This window comes from Anolis sagrei, chromosome 1 (assembly GCF_037176765.1).
Source record: "Anolis sagrei isolate rAnoSag1 chromosome 1, rAnoSag1.mat, whole genome shotgun sequence".
Lineage (NCBI taxonomy): Eukaryota > Metazoa > Chordata > Lepidosauria > Squamata > Dactyloidae > Anolis > Anolis sagrei.
This window is the reverse complement of record NC_090021.1, coordinates 8098815-8115987: the sequence shown is the minus strand read 5'-3', so window position 1 is coordinate 8115987 and position 17173 is coordinate 8098815. Positions and strand designations below refer to the sequence as shown.

The 17173-nt window shown below is 40.5% G+C and overlaps 1 protein-coding gene across 10 annotated transcripts in view; it reads right to left on the bottom strand.

Annotated features, from left to right (window-relative positions):
* Window positions 1-17173, bottom strand: part of HMBOX1 (homeobox containing 1) — a 141304-nt gene that overhangs the window by 121774 nt on the left and 2357 nt on the right. Inside the window, exon 1 of one of the 10 annotated variants that reach the window (XM_060754665.2) lies at window positions 15815-15906. The exons of 8 other annotated variants lie outside the window; for them this stretch is intronic. The gene's annotated coding sequence lies outside the window, so the exon portion shown is untranslated. Of the gene's footprint in view, window positions 1-4319; window positions 4556-15814; window positions 15907-17173 lie in introns of those variants that run through there. One more of the 10 variants, XM_060754664.2, reaches the window with a different exon arrangement.

Sequence of the window (17173 nt, the reverse complement as noted above, 5' to 3'; positions counted from 1 at the left end):
GTCTGTAGACACCTCCAAGGTAATGTGGCCAGTATGACTGCATGGCGCACCGTTACCTTCCCGCCGAAGTGGTACCTATTTTTTTATTGATCTACTCACATTTGTATGTTTTTGAACTGCTAGGTTGGCAGAAGCTGGAGCTAAAAGCGAGAGCTCACACCGCTCCCCGGATTCAAACCTGCAACCTTTTTGTCAGCAAGTTCAGCAGCTCAGCAGTTAAACCCACTGCGCCATTGGAGGCTCCAATTTCAAGATGAGTTCAAAAAGCCTGCTTAAAAATCCATGTTTTTAGGCTGGATCGGAAGGATTCAAGTGTGGGGGCTAACCTAGAATGCCTCCCCTTAGTGGTCTCATTGGCATTAATGTTGCTCTCATTCCAGCTTCAAAAAGGGTCCTGCGGCTGAAAGTTTGAGAACCCCTGCTCCAGTGTCTTAATATTTTTCTAAAATAGGTATGCACTAGGATTTAACTGTTTTAATATTGCAGCCTGCTAAATTGTAAAACATGTTTTGAGTATTGATAATCTGTTATAAAATGCTATGACTATTTCATGTTGCATGCAGCTTCAAGAGCACACATTATCTATTATATTGTATATTATATATATTATATCTATTATATTTAATAGAATACCAAGCCTGCACACTTTGTGTTTTTGTTTGTTTGTTTGTTTTTAATGTAATACACCTGTTTTGGTTCACTCCTGACACGATAAATAAATAAATCTGGTAAAGATATATATATATTTAATTACTGTATATACTCCAGTATAAGCCTAGTTTTTCAGTCCTTTTTTTAGGCTGAAAAAGTCTCCCTCGGCTTATGCTTGAGTCAAGGTTATTTATTATTTTACTTTGTTGTTGTTGTTTTATTATTGTAATAACAATAAAGTAAAACAACATTATTTTACTCTATTTATTATTGTTATTGTTACATTTATGATTTTACTCTATTATTGTTATTATTACATTTATTATTTTGCTCTATTATTATTACTATTATTATTATTTTACTCTATTATTATTGGAAGGATACGTAAGCATATTTACATTGAAGAAGGTTAGAAAAATGGTTGAATCAGAATTGGACAGTCTTATGCTGAATTACAGTTTTATGCAAATATTCAAAAACATTTAACCAACTGATGCCTCAATTAATGTAATTTTATTGGTATCTATTTTTATTTTGAAATTGACCCGTAAATGCTGCATTTCCCACCCTCAGCATATATTCGAGTCAATCCATTTCCCCAGTTTTTTATGGTAAAATTTAGGTGCCTCAGCTTATATTCAGGTCGGCTTATACTCGAGTATATACAGTAATAAGAGAAAAAAAATTTACTCTGGTCTAGACCAATATCCAGGTTGGCTTACAGCGGGTTCGTTGCATCTCCCATCATCTGCAGACAACGCAGGCATATGACTGGTAATCAAAGACATCTCAAAGGCCTTATTAGACTGAAGTACAAAACTCTAGGCTACCAAATGTCGCTGCTAGACAAGCTTTTCCTGAAGTCTCTTGGCTCAAATAGCATCCCAGCCGCTCTATGAAACTTTGGTGCTTCTTTTTGGCACTTTATTCCGAGTGCTCCAGCTTAAATATGGACCCTGAGCAAAGGAAAAGCTTTTCGTTTTAAATGTAACAGACCAACCCACTGTGATGAACTGATTCTCCCCTTCCCGAAACTCATCCCTGCCAATTTCCAACACAGAGATATCTGAGCCAGCCAAGGAGATCCCCAATTAATAGAAAGTCTCCTGCCTGCTGTTAGAGAGTTCTGTCCCAGCTTGAGCTGGCAGTCGCGGAAGGAAGAGAAAGAGCTAGCGATTCCAAGGAGGATTATATGAATGGGAAGACACGCAAAGACAGGCACACAGGTACCCTGGCAAAATAGAAAATAATGCACAGTAGCTGCGAGAGAAGGAGCAATGCAAAGGAAAATGCTGCCCCTTTCCTCTTTCCCAATTTACCGTCTCTCTCTGGCTCTGTCACCTGCCATGTCCCTCCAGTTACACGGAGCAAATGAGCTGACTGGTTTGTGGTTAACCAATGCTTATTTTTCAATGACATAGCCCTATTACTTTGGAATACAGGTAGGCAAAGTGTTGCTCTGTTGCGCCTAACAAAGAAAAATAAGTTGGCAGCGTAAGCTTTTATAGATTTAAGCCTACTGCATCCAATTGAGAAGGGACCAAGCTTCTTTTCCGCTGCTCCAGAGAACGGAGACATGAAGCAATGGATTCAAACGACAAGAGATTTTACCAAAATATTAGGAGAAACTTCCTGTTGGTAAAAACTGTTTGAGAGTAGAATCTGCAACTGCCTGCGAGTCCACAGGCAGATGCTGAATGGCCATCAGGTGGGAGTGCTTGGATTGTGTCTTCCTGCCTAGCAGAAGGGGGTTGAACTACATTGTATTTTGGTCTCTTTCCGTTCAATGTTTCTATGATTTTATGATTCTTGGAGAGAAGTACATAATTGTCAAAGGCTTTCATGGCTGGAATCACTGGGTTGTTGTAGGTTTTTTCGGGCTATATGGCCATGTTCTAGAGGCATTCTCTCCTCCATGAATTTGTCCATCCTCACTACCTCTGAGGATGCTTGCCATAGATGCAGGTGAAATGTCAGGAGAGAATGCCTCTAGAACATGGCCATATAACCCAAAAAAACGTACAACAACCCAGACGTACATAATGTTTATTATGTACAATAGAGTCTTGCTTATCTAACGTACACGAGCCGGCATAACGTTGGATAATAAGGAGGGATTAAGGAAAACCCTATTAAACGTCAAATTATGTTATGATTTTACAAATTAAGCACCAAAACATGTTTTATAACAAATAGACAGAAAAAGCAGTTCTATACACAGTAATGTTATGCAGTAATTACTGTATTTACGAATTTAGCACCAAAGCATTGCAATATATTGAAACAGCTGTGGATCCGGGCGGGAGGCAGACTGCGTTGGATAATACAGAACGTTAGATAAGCAAGACTCTACTGTATTTATTAGAACACAGACATCCCCCTAGATCACAGGACCTATGAGAAGTGTATCTTCAAATAAATGTAGACCATTTAAAAGAGTAAATAATCATTGAAACAGATTGAAGGAATGTTGAACAATCCCATCTGTTCAAAACTACAGTTTGCGACTATTAAAAATGGCCAGAAACACAACCCCTTTGAGTTTCAATCAAGAGAGAAAGGTGGGGGAAATATCTATATAAATAAAATGTAATGTTTATTTATGGGATTAACAGAACTCAAAAACCACTGGACGAATTGGCCCCAAATGTGGACACAATACAGGCCAATGAGTGACCATCACTTATAAAAACACTGAAAAACACAGAAAAGACTTAAAAAACCAAAAAATTATAAAGTACATTACAACGCATGCTCAAAACCACATATATATGCAAACTCACATATATACAAATATATATACATATATATACACTCAAAAACACATATACACAGACAGGGCCACAGCATCGTGTGGCAGGGGACAGCTAGTAAAAATAATAAAACTTTATTTATACCCCGCCACCATCTCCCCAAGGCATGTCGGGGCGGCTTACATGAGTCCAAGCCTAACAGTACAGCAAAGCAAATATACAACATAAATACATATAGTAAAATATAATAAAAATAAAATACAAAACAATATAAATGAGCACACTGAACAATATAAAATCACAGTAATCACAGTGGGCAGGGCGAGTTGCAAAGATTGAAAGTTTAAAACACTGGGTAAGCAAGCCATGTTGTGTATCTAGAAGATATGATGATGATGATGTCCAGATCTGAGTGAAATCAAAGAATCAAGTTGGCTAGTTTGTTTACTCACCCCACTAAAACAGAGGGTGAAAGTATCAGAAGTTAGAGGTGATTCAGTAATCCTGGTCTCCTATGAGATTTCCCAGAAGGTTACATCCAACCACCTTCTGGAAATGGAGCAAAGGATTCAAATGGCAGGAAAACAGATTCCACCTGAACATTAAGAAAAACTTTCTGGAAGTAAGAGTACTTCCTGGAAGTACACTGCTCCATAGGAGTCTGGTAGGATGTCCTAAAGCAGAGGCTGGATGGTCATCTGTTGAGATGCTTTCATTGTGCTTTTCCTATATGGCAGGGGTTGGACTGGATGATCCATGTGGTCTCTTCCAACTCTATGATTCTATGATAATACTGTTTAGTGATTTCCTATCTATTGTACACTCCCATTCAAAAACAACCCTGAAATACCTATCCTACAGCATAGCTCCTGGTCATACGGACTTTACCCTCAAATCTGCTGTCCACCGCCTTACCTTTGTCCTGTCCACCACTGAAATGTGGCCCCAAAGGTGTTCTCTGAGACAAAACACAGCATTCCCGATGAAAGAAATCTTCCTCCTTGCTCTAACATAAGCCAGAAAACCATCAACGCCAACCTCTTTGCTATCAAGATCTTTGCAACCAAGATCAGAGCAGCAAACCACACATTTTGCATGCAAAACGGTTCCCTGGCTTCTCTAGTCCAAAGGCGTCTCAGGGATGGAAATGAACTCTGGACAGCAAACGCTGGAGTGAGTAAACAGCATTTGTGCTCAGCCGTCCAATCGTCTGACGCAGCACAAGGCAGCAGTTTCGTATGGATTCCGGGAAGGCTGTCGGAACAATCCATACCCTGGTAACCTCCAGATTAGATTACTGTAACGCTCTAAACGTGGGGCTGCCTTTGAAGACTTCTCGGAAACTTCTGTTCACACAGAAAGCAGGTGCTTGAGCACAACTTGGAAATTTTATTTTTTCTGGACCACAAATCCCTGAACCCCACCTTTTGTGGGGCTAATAGTTGGAGATATTGAAAATCTTGATTTGTTTTCTTACCCTTGCTGCTCCTGACATTTCTATTCCATCAGCTAATGCATGGTACTTCACAAAGCAGTCCAGATATATATATATATATATATATATATATATATATATATATATATATATATTAGAAACAGTAAAAAAACCCACTGCATTTTCAAACAAACCTGTATCTTAGTTCAAAATAAAACTTTTGTATTTAATGTTTGTATTAAATATTTGTTAAAAGCTGTACAAGTTTCCTATCTTTTGGCTCCCCAGTTTCTGATACAGTACTCTACTTTTTCAACACTTGTAAATTGCAGAAAAACTCCTTAATAGGACAAGAGGCCTCCGCTTTGGTCAATTCTTGCCTACAAAGAAGGCTTGGGATTACTACCATGTATATGTCCAGTCTCAAGACTCACCTATGTAAAGTGCTGACACCTATTTGGATCACTTTTCACAGCATGCATAGCCTCTTTTACCTTTATCAACATTCAAAAATGACATATAGTGTCATTACAAGAATCAAAACGCAATCTAAAACAACCTGGATTTCCCTTTTCAACTGATCTCACTTTCTGACAGCAAGCCGGTCCCTAACCCATCAGAAAAGGTAGAGGAGGGGTTCCTGTGTTTTCTTTTAACTTGTTGTAAGTTGCCCTGTAAACTGTAAGGGGCCACATTGGTTAAACCGCCAATCTGCAGAACTTGCTTGTTGGTGGCTCGAATTCACGGGATGGGTGAGCTCCTATTGCTAGCCCCAGCTTCTGCCAACCTAGCAGTTCAAAAGCATGCAAATGTGAGTAGATCAATAGGAACCTCTCCAGTGGAAAGGTAACGTTGCTCCATGCAGTCATGCCGGCCACATGACCTTGGAAGTGTCTATGGACACCACCGGCTCTTTGGCTTAGAAATGGAAATGAGCATCACCCACCCCACAGAGTCAGACTCAACTAAACTTAAGGTCAAAGAGGAGCCTTTACCTTTACTTTAAGTTGCCCTGAATTCCTGAACCTTGAGCTGGTACAGATGTGACATATAACTTAAATAAATAGATGGATATAGCCAGAATTTGGGCTGAAACTCCCAGAATTTTCCTTCAAGCAGCTTGGCTAGAAATTAAGCTCTCCAAACATACGAGGACAGGTTACAACTTCTGTGGGTGAAAAGTCTCTAATATGCTGCCTCAAAGTGTAGAAAAATCTCCTTGTCTGAAATTAATTAGACATAAGCGGGATGCCATCTTTTGAGAGTGCTTGTATTGTGCCTTCCTGGTGACCAAAGGGGAGTTGGATTGGATAGTTCTGGGAATCTCTTCCAACTCTAGGACTCTATGATTCTAACCCAGGAAATAAATTAAGCGATAAATTATAATAATAAATTATATTTCTGAGCTCTGGACAAAGACAAAGAGAATTGCTTCTCTGGCTAAGGACTTCAGATCTCACTGTATTATCCCTGAAAAATGAGACTAGTATTTTACGGATATCCATTGGGATTGCCATTGGAAGGAAAAGGAAAGCCCGCTGACTTCTCACTCCTAGGAAGGAAAGATTGGGCACCTGGGACCATCGATGCAGAAATGAGCTTCTCCTATCACAGGACTGAATCAAACCCTTTACTTAGTGAGTCCATGAGCAAGCAGATTTCCTTTCTCTCTCGTCTCCTCTTAGCCTCTCCTGTTACAAGCAACTTGAACTGACTGCTGCTGCTGGAGTATCCATCAAAATATCCCTTTTGCACTGTCTCTATCAAAAGAAAAGGTAAGGTAATTAAAAAGAAAACCTCACTAACAAACGTAAACACTTTTCTTCCTCCCGATTAGTTATTAATGCAGCACTTTTAACACAACGACGGCAAGACTGCGTTCTGTAATCCTACTCTTGCTCAAAAGCACTGGATCAGAGATGACGTGCAGGGGAAAAACATTGCTTTATGCTCCGCGCTGATTAATCTCAAGTGATGATATCATCTCCTTGGTTCGTACTCACAGTCATTAAAATGACACAAGGCAGCATCAAAAGGGGCAAGCCACCCTTCTATCACACAGGACATACATGAGGAGATGAAAAGGTGGCAAAGGACTGTCCCCAAAATACATAGCCAAAAGCATGTTCGCCTGTAAGCCAGCCAAGAGGCTGCTTTCCCAAATGGGGTTACTCTGGAGAAAACCCCACTAAAATAAGGGGAATTCAACTGATTTAAGAGCAGTTTGCTCATTCGGGACATAATTTTTCTTGTATAATTCCACTCCAGCACATTATGGAGATAAGAAATCTATGCTAAGTGATCTTGAGTCCATGCCCACACAGGCAGAAGGTCATCTGCCCAGACATTGGATATCCATATCTAATGCATACTTGATCGATGCCTGTTCACCACACTCCTGCAAACACACAACAAAAGTGACTTCCACAGCCTTTCCAAGCCACGACCTCAACGTCCACGTTTTCAACTAATTTGCATCCAGCTTTATTTATTTCTGACGGTTCCTCCTTTCAATGAATGCACAAGATAATTTACTGTAAAATCAGACTAAGGTGGTGCAGTGGTTCCAAGGAGAAAATCAACCAGTACGGTACATTTGGGCATAAATACCTTGAAGGAATCATATCCTCTCTAAACTCAGAAGTTAAGCGTGGTTAAGCTTAGTTAATACTTGGATAAAGGAACCACCAAGGAAAACTGGCACTGTAGGCCACAGCTTCTGATAACTGTGGGTCTTGACCCCAAATGGGGTCCCCTTTGCTCAATATTGGGATCACGAAAGTGAAAGGTTTCTGAATGCCACTCATTTATACAAATTATTAGCAACGATGTGCAGTCTTTACAGTGAACTCCGTAGGAAATGCTTCAGCTATACTCCACAAAAAGGAAAATCAGCTTGTTTAGCAAGCCTTGCAAACCTTGTACCTATTTTATATGGCTGAGCACTTGGGACCAAATAAATATGTGTGAGGGTGAATGGGGTTGCAAGCGGCAAAAGTTTAAGAAGCCTTGTTCTAGACTCCATTTTCCAGCAAGTGAATGACAAACCTCCTCTGAACATTCCTTGCATAACTCCCTTCTGCCAGGTAGGAAGACACAATCAAAGCCCTCCAGACAGATAGCCTCCTAGCCTCTGTTCAAACACCTCCAGAGAAGGAGATTCCACCAGACTGCAAGGCTACAAACGATTCCATTGTTCAAATGTCTCCTATTGCGAGACATTTCCTAATATTCAGGTGGAATCTTTTTTTCCCTGCAAATTGAATCCATTACCCCATGTCCTAGTCTCTAGAGCAGGAGAACACCTGCTCCATCTTCAACATGACATCTTTTCAAATATTTAAAGGTATGAAGCTTTTCCTTTAATGTCTGTATTTCAGAGTTCGGTTTGCATTTTAAGTTCTTCTGAGCAGTCACATGTGTCAAAAAACTCCCCTCCCTAATAAGGCAGCTTATGAAATGAATTATTTTTATTAAAAAAAATGACAGCGGCATATAGACATGATGGCTTAGACTGAATTTCAGTCTGAGCCAGTGAGTCTCTCTATACCAGGGGTCCTCAAACTTTTTAAACAGAGGGCCAGGTCACAGTCGCTCAAACTGTTGGAGGGCCGGATTATAATTTGAAAAAAACATGAATGAATTCCTGTGCAACTGCACATATCTTGTTTGTAGTGCAAAAAAGCACTTAAAAACAATACAATAATTAAAATGAAGAAATTTTTTTTAACAAATATAAACTTATTAGTATTTCAATGGGAAGTGTGGGCCTGCTTTTGGCTGATGAGATAGGATTGTTGTTGTTGTGTGCTTTTGAGTCATTTCAGATTCGAAAGTGAGGGCCAGGTAAATGACCTTGGAGGGCCGTATCCAGCCCCCGGGCCTTAGTTTGCGGACCCCTGCTCTATACATTCCTAGGGAAGAGACGAGAAAGCTAGTGTGGTGTAGTGGACGACGGTTCTGGAGACCACTCCCCGCTTGGCCATGGAAACTCACTGGGTGACCTTGGGCAAGACACACTCTCTCAGCCTCAGAGGAAGACAACCTCAAATCCTCTCTGAAGAAATCTTGGAACACAAAACCCTTAAGAGAGGTTCACTTTAGGGTCTCTATAAGTCAGAAACCACATGAAGGCACACAACAAGGGAGGAAAAGAACTTAGGAAACTAATTTAGATGACAAATTAACCCATTTCCAGGTTGAAAAATTCTGGGAACCACTGTCCAGAAATAACTTTCATTATCTCAAGGAAGAAAACTATCCAACTGAATCATCTACATTCAACACTTCAACATAAACAAGAAATGTTTCCTGCCCCAAGGAGTTTACAATAGCTGTAGCTCCAAACCAGAGGAAAACAAGAGATGCAGAAGGCAAGAAAGGCAGAGTTGTCAAAGAACAAGTTAGGTCATGGTTAGATCACTGGTATACTTCCATGCCACTCTTATTCTTACTGTTATGTCTTCAACCCCTTTAAATCATTTTCATGTAACTGCTGCTTACATAGGGCAGCTTACGTGTATTTTAAAGGATTTTATTGTACTTGAGTGGTATTTTTAGCTGTATGTTGTTTTCAAGCTATGTTGCAAGCTGCTCAAGTTTCCACATTGAAATAAAGGTGGGATATTAGATAAATGCACACTTCACAACTTCATTCCGCTTGGGACAGAGACATGGGGGGTGTTAAAGAAGGAATTCATAGAAATATGGGAGGTGGGGGTTGAGAAGAAGTTCAGAGGAAATGTGTTAAGCACTTCTACACTCACTTTTACCCTGTGAACGAAGCTCACAAATCTAATTTGGGAACTCAAATTTTAAGAATCTCATGGGTCCCCTTGATTTTGTCTGAGCAATTCATCCCACTTGGTCCTAGGCCTTCCTCCCACTCCCCAGAATACTCTCCAATTTTTCCCAAATGTGTGTCTTCTAGAAGATCCAACTCCAATAGCAATGAAAGACTTTAACCCAACCGTTAGCTTAGGATGGAAAGGGGAGACAGAAGTAAAGATCGAGTGAGACATATAACATTACAATGTGCAAGAATCGGCTTTTGCTAGGTTGGGTTACACAGTTGCTTCAAATCCATCAGAGATTTAAAAAAAAATGTAAATTTCCCACAAGCCAAGAGGAAGTTTACAGCCATCCTGGAAAACAATGGCATTTAGCTACATTTCCCAAGGTCGCGAAAACATATTCACACATTAACTAGACTATTTTTCTCTCTCTCTTTGGAGAGGCAGAATTACGGACAGCTTGTTTATTCATACAGCTCACTGCAGACTTTCACCAGAAATCAGCAGCATACAAAAAGTCATGGTCATTCATACCAGCTGAATAGGAGCAAGAATGGACTTTGCAAATAGCTGTGAACAGTGAGCTCTTCCAGAGGGCAAAGGCATGAACCAAGGGATTCAAAATCTATGGGCAACAAAGATTCTAATGAAACAAAGATTCTAATGGACAAGTCTACATAGGAACCACCAATCACATAAGAAATACAATCTACAAACTATTTACAGACCCACTAAGAAAATCCAATAAATGCTATGTTCAGCAAAGGTCAAGAGGGATCCTCTCACCTCCGCAGGAGTCTCCCGTATACCATGTAGTTGAGGACAAGCCTACATAGAGACCACCAAACGAAGCATTGTCCAAACACAAATCAAGGAACATGAAAAGCACTGCAGACTAACGTTCAACAAAGAACAAGAGGGATCCTCTCACCTCCGCAGGAGTCTACCGTATACCATGTGGCTGTGGACAAGTCTACATAGGGACCACCAAACACAGCATTGCCCAAACACGAATCAAGGGACATGAAAGGCACTGCAGACTACTTCAACCAGAGAAGTCAGCCATAGCAGAGCACTTGATGAACCAACCTGGACACAGCATATTATTGGAGAACACAGAAATGCTGGGTCACTCTAACAACCATCATGTCAGACAACACAGAGAAGCCATGGAAATACACAAGCATGTGGACAATTTCAACAGAAAGGAAGAAGCCATGAAAATCAACAAAATCTGGGTACCAGTATTAAACAAACTCCAAAAATATAACAGGAAATAAAGAACAAAACTCAAACACAGGGGAACACCAGACAAGAAACAACCAGGAACAGCTAATCACCTCCCAACAAAGAATTCCCCAAGGCAGTAACATGCCACACCTAAAAACTGCCAGGCCATCAAATGCTAATCAAGGTGGCCAATTGAAACATTCACACCTAGCTTCAACGGACAAGAGTTCTTTCTTCCACCGTGGACTTTCCACATATATATAAACCCAATTTCCTAGTTTCCAACAGACCTCACAACCTCTGAGGATGCCTGCCATAAATGCAGATGAAACATCAGGAGAACTTGGCCATACAGCCTGAAAAACCTACAACAACCCACCTGTATTCATTGGTGGTTTCCATCCAAACCATGAAAATGAACAAAATCTGGTGACCAGTATTAAAAAACTCTAAAATCAGGACATTAAATAAAGAGCAACATTCAAAAAACAAGGGAATTCCAGACAAGAATCAACCAGGGTCAGCTAACACCTTCCAACAAAGGATACCCCCAGGCCGCAACCAGCCAGGCATTGAAGCTGCAAGGCCATTCAATGCTAATCAAGGTGGCAGATTGCAACATTCAAACTTGCCACAAGCACCCTGGACATTCCACAGATATATAAACCTCACTTGCCCAGTTTCCAACAGATCCCTCAACCTCTGAGGATGGATGCCATAGATGTGGGCAAACCATCGGGATATAATGCTTCTGGCACATGGCCATACAGCCCAGAACTCACAGCAACCCAATACTAATAAAATATTTGGAAGAATGTGTTGACAGCGGAATTGACTACTTTGAAAGGTAGTGGCCTCTCTGTCAGAAGTCTGTAAATGGAGATGGGATGGTCATCTCTTTAAACAGAGGGATGTAGATGCCGGTGAAGTTCAACATGGTATAGTGCTTTAAGTCCTGGACAACTCTGGAGAACAGGGCAAGTCACACTCTCAGCTCCAGTAAACGCCAAGAGAGGGTTATCTTAGAGTTGCCATGAGCTGGAAATGTCGTGATGACACACAACAACAAGATATCTTCAGCGTGAGAAGAATTGTAATTGTGAAAAGCTCCAAGTTTGGCATCTCTATTTACCAAGCTATGGATAGCCACAACCTGTCAAAGCAGGTAGTCCCGTGGCCTAAATCAATATTAAGGCAAATGTTTTTATACCTATGCCAATCCCACTGGTAATCCATTCCCACCATGTGAAGCCATCAGCTGTTTCTTTGCCAACCCAAAACGGAATTTCTTTAAGCACAGACATAGAATCACCAGCCTTCTTGTGCAGAAAAAAGCTTATTGAGAAACAAGTGTGAAACCCAACTCACTTTCTGCAGATCTCCCCATTTCAATGGCCATAAAGAAAAATGGAATCGATGTGGATAAGTTATGGGAGAAAATAGCATCTGTAGAGCAAAGTCCCAAGGTCTCCTCCTCTATACTTTTTCTATCCAAATCTATCCTGATATGGAAGATAAAAAAATACTTCTTCAGATTATCAGTAAAAATCAAGTCAAGAAACAATGCTTTCACATTTCTGTTTTAGGGTTAGAGAAATGAGCCTAGAAAATAATAAGGTTATAACTTCATGTCTAGACAGAGCCTTTGGGTATTTGAACCACGACCTTACATTATTGTAGTAATCCTTAAAGTAACCCCCATAAGAAAAGTCAGTTATAGTACCTAAGTGCTACTAAAGATTTTCCCTTGACATTAAGTCCAGTTGTGTCTGATTCTGGGGGTTGGTGCTCATCTCCATTTCTAAGCCAAAGAGCCAGCATTGTCCATAGACACTTCCAAGGTCATCTGGCTGGCATGACTGCATGGACCTTCCTGCCGGAACAGTACCTATTGATCTACTCACGTTTGCATGTTTTCGAACTGCTAGTTTGGCAGAAGCTGGGGCTAACAGTGGGAGCTCACGCCGCTCCCCAGATTCGAACCTGCAACCTTTCAGCCAGTATGTTCAGCAGTTCAACAGTTTAACCCACTGCGTCACTTCAGTGCTACTGATAGGAAAACCTGACTTTCAACAAGAAATAAGAAAGTGGGAGGCTGGCTATGGTAGCTTTTGCTGCCATCCTATACCAATACAGAATAAGTGTAATGATAAAAAGGTAAAGGTAAAGGTTTCCCCTTGACATTAAATTTAGCCGTGACCAATCCTGGGAAGTGGTGTTCATCTCCATTTCTAAGCCGAAGAGCCGGCGTTGTCCATAGACACCTCCAAGGTCATGAGGCCAGCCGGAACAGTACCTATCGAGATTCTCCCATTTTCATGTTTTCAAACTGCTAGGTTGGCAGAAGCTAGGGTTAACCATGGGAACTATGAGCAGGAGCTAACCCTGCTCCCCTGATTCAAACCTCCAAGTTTTTGGTCAGTAAGTTCAGCAGCTCAGAGGTTTAACCTGCTGCACCGCCGCCGGCTCCCTTACTGGTACCAATATCTGTGCTAAAAATGGGATTCGGAGTGTCATCATTTACAGCTTAACCTCTTAGGTGCCGTAAGTATGTCGGCTCTCACTAATTTGCCTTTAATTATATCAAATATGGATGCAAAACCAAAGGTATTTCCAAGCAAGGTTTGGGGCAAGCCCTAGATATCTCAATGCCTTTCTGTCCTCCAGTCAAGATATTTCATGATTTCATTACATCAGGCAGAAAATCTCATAAACACTTCTCCATTTTCCAAGCAGTAAAAATACAATTACCATAAATTTTAACACTAACCATTTCTTGCCCTTTCACGATATTGCTCAGAGATGACTATACTATTGTTAACAAGGCTCCAATCTTACAATACCTCAAATACAGGCCATGGATTCAGGTAAAAATGGTGTACAGTTCGCAACCTTCCTATATATGTCTTATATTTATTTATTCTTTTTTCTTGCAAAGAAACATCTACTGAGGAAAATAAACAGATGCATAATGGAAAGATTCTTCAAATCCCTAGCATTTGAATGTTAAGGCACTCACTTTAAATACCTTAAAGGCACCAGTTTCTGTCTGATCCAGAGGCTGAGCAGGGTTAACGCTGGTTAATACTTTGATGAGAGACTGCCAATGAATGCCAGGTGCTGTTGGCTCTATTTCAGAGAAAGCAAATGACAAAACCAGCTATACATATTCCTTGCCTAAGAAACCCATGTGAAATTCATGGGATTGCTGTAAGTTAACCTGAAGGCCGATACATATACACAACTTTCTGAAAAGTGGAAGACTGAGGAAGAATACCTCAACACTCCCAAGCAGTTCAGCATTAGATGCCTATGACACATTTGTCTCATGTTAGATGCTGGAAAAAGCACATCTGTATCTTTCATACAATCACAGAGTTGAAAGAGACTACAAGGGCCATCCATCCAAACCCCTCCCATGCAGAAAAATACAAGCAATTATACCCGACAGATGGTCATCCAGTCTCTGTTTAAAAACCTCCAGAAAAGGAGACGTCACCACATTCAGGGGAAGCATATGCCACTATTGAACAGTTTTTATCCTTGAGAAGTTCTTCCTAATGTTTAGGTGGAATCTCTTTTCCTCAGTTTCATTCCATTGCTCCATCGTGTCCTAGTCTCCAAAGCAGCAGGGGGAAAAAGTGCTCATGCCTCATTGTGACATGCTTACATATATTTCAGCATGGTTAATATCCCTGTCTCTCCGCTTTCTTTTCTCCAAGTCCAAGATAAACATACCAAGTTCCCTAAGCCACTTCTCAATGGGCTTGGCTTCCAGACCTTGGTCACCCTTTAGGCTCTCCAACTTTCATACACCTCCCTTTCAAACTCCCCCCTTCAACCCAACATTGCTACAGAAGAACCCAAAGCTTGGGATGCAGTGACAGTTCTCAGGTCCCACTTGTCATGCTTTCCTGTTTGCAAGAGAACTCCTCCCACTCTGGATATCAGATTATGGCACACCCCGTCTCTCAGCTCGCAACACCCCTCCCCTGCCACTTCTCTGCCCTTTTCCGATACCGCCACCATCTCAATTTCTAAACGCATATACTTTACTGGAATTCTCATGCCCAAACCCTAGAAAAAAACCAACAGGTAGTCCAACCCGCATGGTAAAGAGGTCAAAACTCTTCACCTGGTTTAAGTGTGCTGTGAGAAACAGAAGCTATTAAAGTTTAGTTAAAACCAGGAGCTTAGGTTTAATGAAGCAGCAGTAAAGGCTGCCAGTGAGCTGAGCATCAATCATCTCATTCAAGGCTGGAATCAATTCCCAAATAAAATACAGCATGCATAAAGCCCTCACTCTCTCCCCAAAAATAATAACATGCTTCTTCTACTCTAAGACACCATTAATTGTAAGACATGCACTAATTTTAGTAACACCAAGAGAAAAAGCTTTTATTATATGTAAAAAAAGCAGCCATGATTCTAAGATGCATCCCATTTTAGAGGGTTTTACATGAGGAGAAGCATACACCTTAGAATCGAGGAAATACAGTCATAATTATTTCAGCAATTTGGCTAAAGACTGCTTAAATCAAGAAAAAAACAACTGCTCTTCAAGGCCATCAAGACAGAATACATTATCTTCCCTCTCCTAACAGAGACAAAAATGTGCTTTCTTCTGCAGCAGAAAAGAAGTATCCACCACAAATCATCTACCATCACTCAAAACCAAGTTCTGGAAATGTTAACAGTCAAAACCAAGACACTTTGCTGATGTTATTCACACAGCACTGAGTAGACATACAAACCGAGTGTGTCCCTGCTTGACTTTTCTCATACCCTGAGGGACGGCAACCTTGACCTACGAAAGAACCGATCTGTTGGGAAACAATCCTGTCCGTCAGACTGAGATGACTCTCCCTGGCTGAGTTTCATGTTATCTGGGCATCCGCGACAAGAGCCCAGCCTCTCCAGATGGCTGGGAGAATCCAAGACAATGATCATACCTTCCTTTTTGTTTTCCCTTTCGGAGCAATTAACCTAGAAGAAGAGCCACCGCCATCCCCTCTCTTTCCGTCTCGCGCGATGCAGAAAAGAGCAATCACAACTTAATAATGTCAGATTTTGCAGGCGGGGAGGTGGGAGGGAAAGAAACCAGCTCCTTCCTGTACAGGAGAAGAGCCTTCAAAGTGAGTTAAGAGGCAACAAGGAGAGTGATCTTGAGCAGGCGCCCAAAAGAGACGTTTCCTCTCCATCTCTTTGCCCGACAGCATTCATTTCAAGGGGAAAGAGAGGGTGGGAGGGAAGGAGGGAGGCAGCCAGCCGCCTCCTTGTCTTTTAAAACTTCCCCTGCAAAAAATTGCATGCATGCATACGTAATAGATAGAACAAACCTTACAAAATAGATAGTCCAAAAGAAGTCTCATCCACAGAGTGGAAGAAAATAACCCTTTTGTATTCTATTCCCTGCAAATACATATAGAGAACAGAAAATAAAACGGATAGTTCAAAAGAAGCCTTCATTCTCAGAGAGAAAGAGAACAAACCTTTCCCTGCAAGTGGATTTATATTATATTATGTATATATCCAACAAAATAGCTAGTTCAAAAGAAGTCTCCTTTCTCAGAGAGGAAGAAAAACAAACCTTCCCCTGCAAGTGGATTTATATTATATTATATTATATATCCAAAAAATAGCTAGTTTAAAAGACATCTCCTTTCTCAGAGAGGAAGAAAACAAACCTTCCCCTGCAAAGGGGATATAGATAGAGATATGATTATATAGATATAGATGATAGATAGATATACCATAAATACATATCCCACAAAATAGCTAGTTCAAAAGAAGTTTCTATTCCTCAGTGAGGAAGCAAATAAACCTTCCCTTGCAAAGGGGATATAGATAGAGATATATGGTTATATATCTCTATCTATCTGTCTATTATAGATATAGATATATTATACTATAAATACATATCCAACAAAATAGCTAGTTCAAAAGAAGTATCTCTTCCTCAGTGAGGAAGGAAACAAACTTTCCCTTGCAAAGGGGATATAGATAAAGATATATGATTACATAGGTATAGATATATTATACTATAAATATATATCCAGCAAAATAGCTAGTTCAAAAGAAATATCTCTTCCTCAGTGAAGAAGCAAACAAACCTTCCCCTGCAAAGGGGAGAGATATAGATATGGATAGATAGATATAGATATAATATACTATAAATATATATCCAACAAAATAGCTAGTTCAAAAGAAGTATCTCTTCCTCAGTCAGGAAGCAAACAAACCTTCTCCTGCAAAGGGGATATAGACAGATATATATGATTATCCCTCTCTCTCTATATATATATATATTG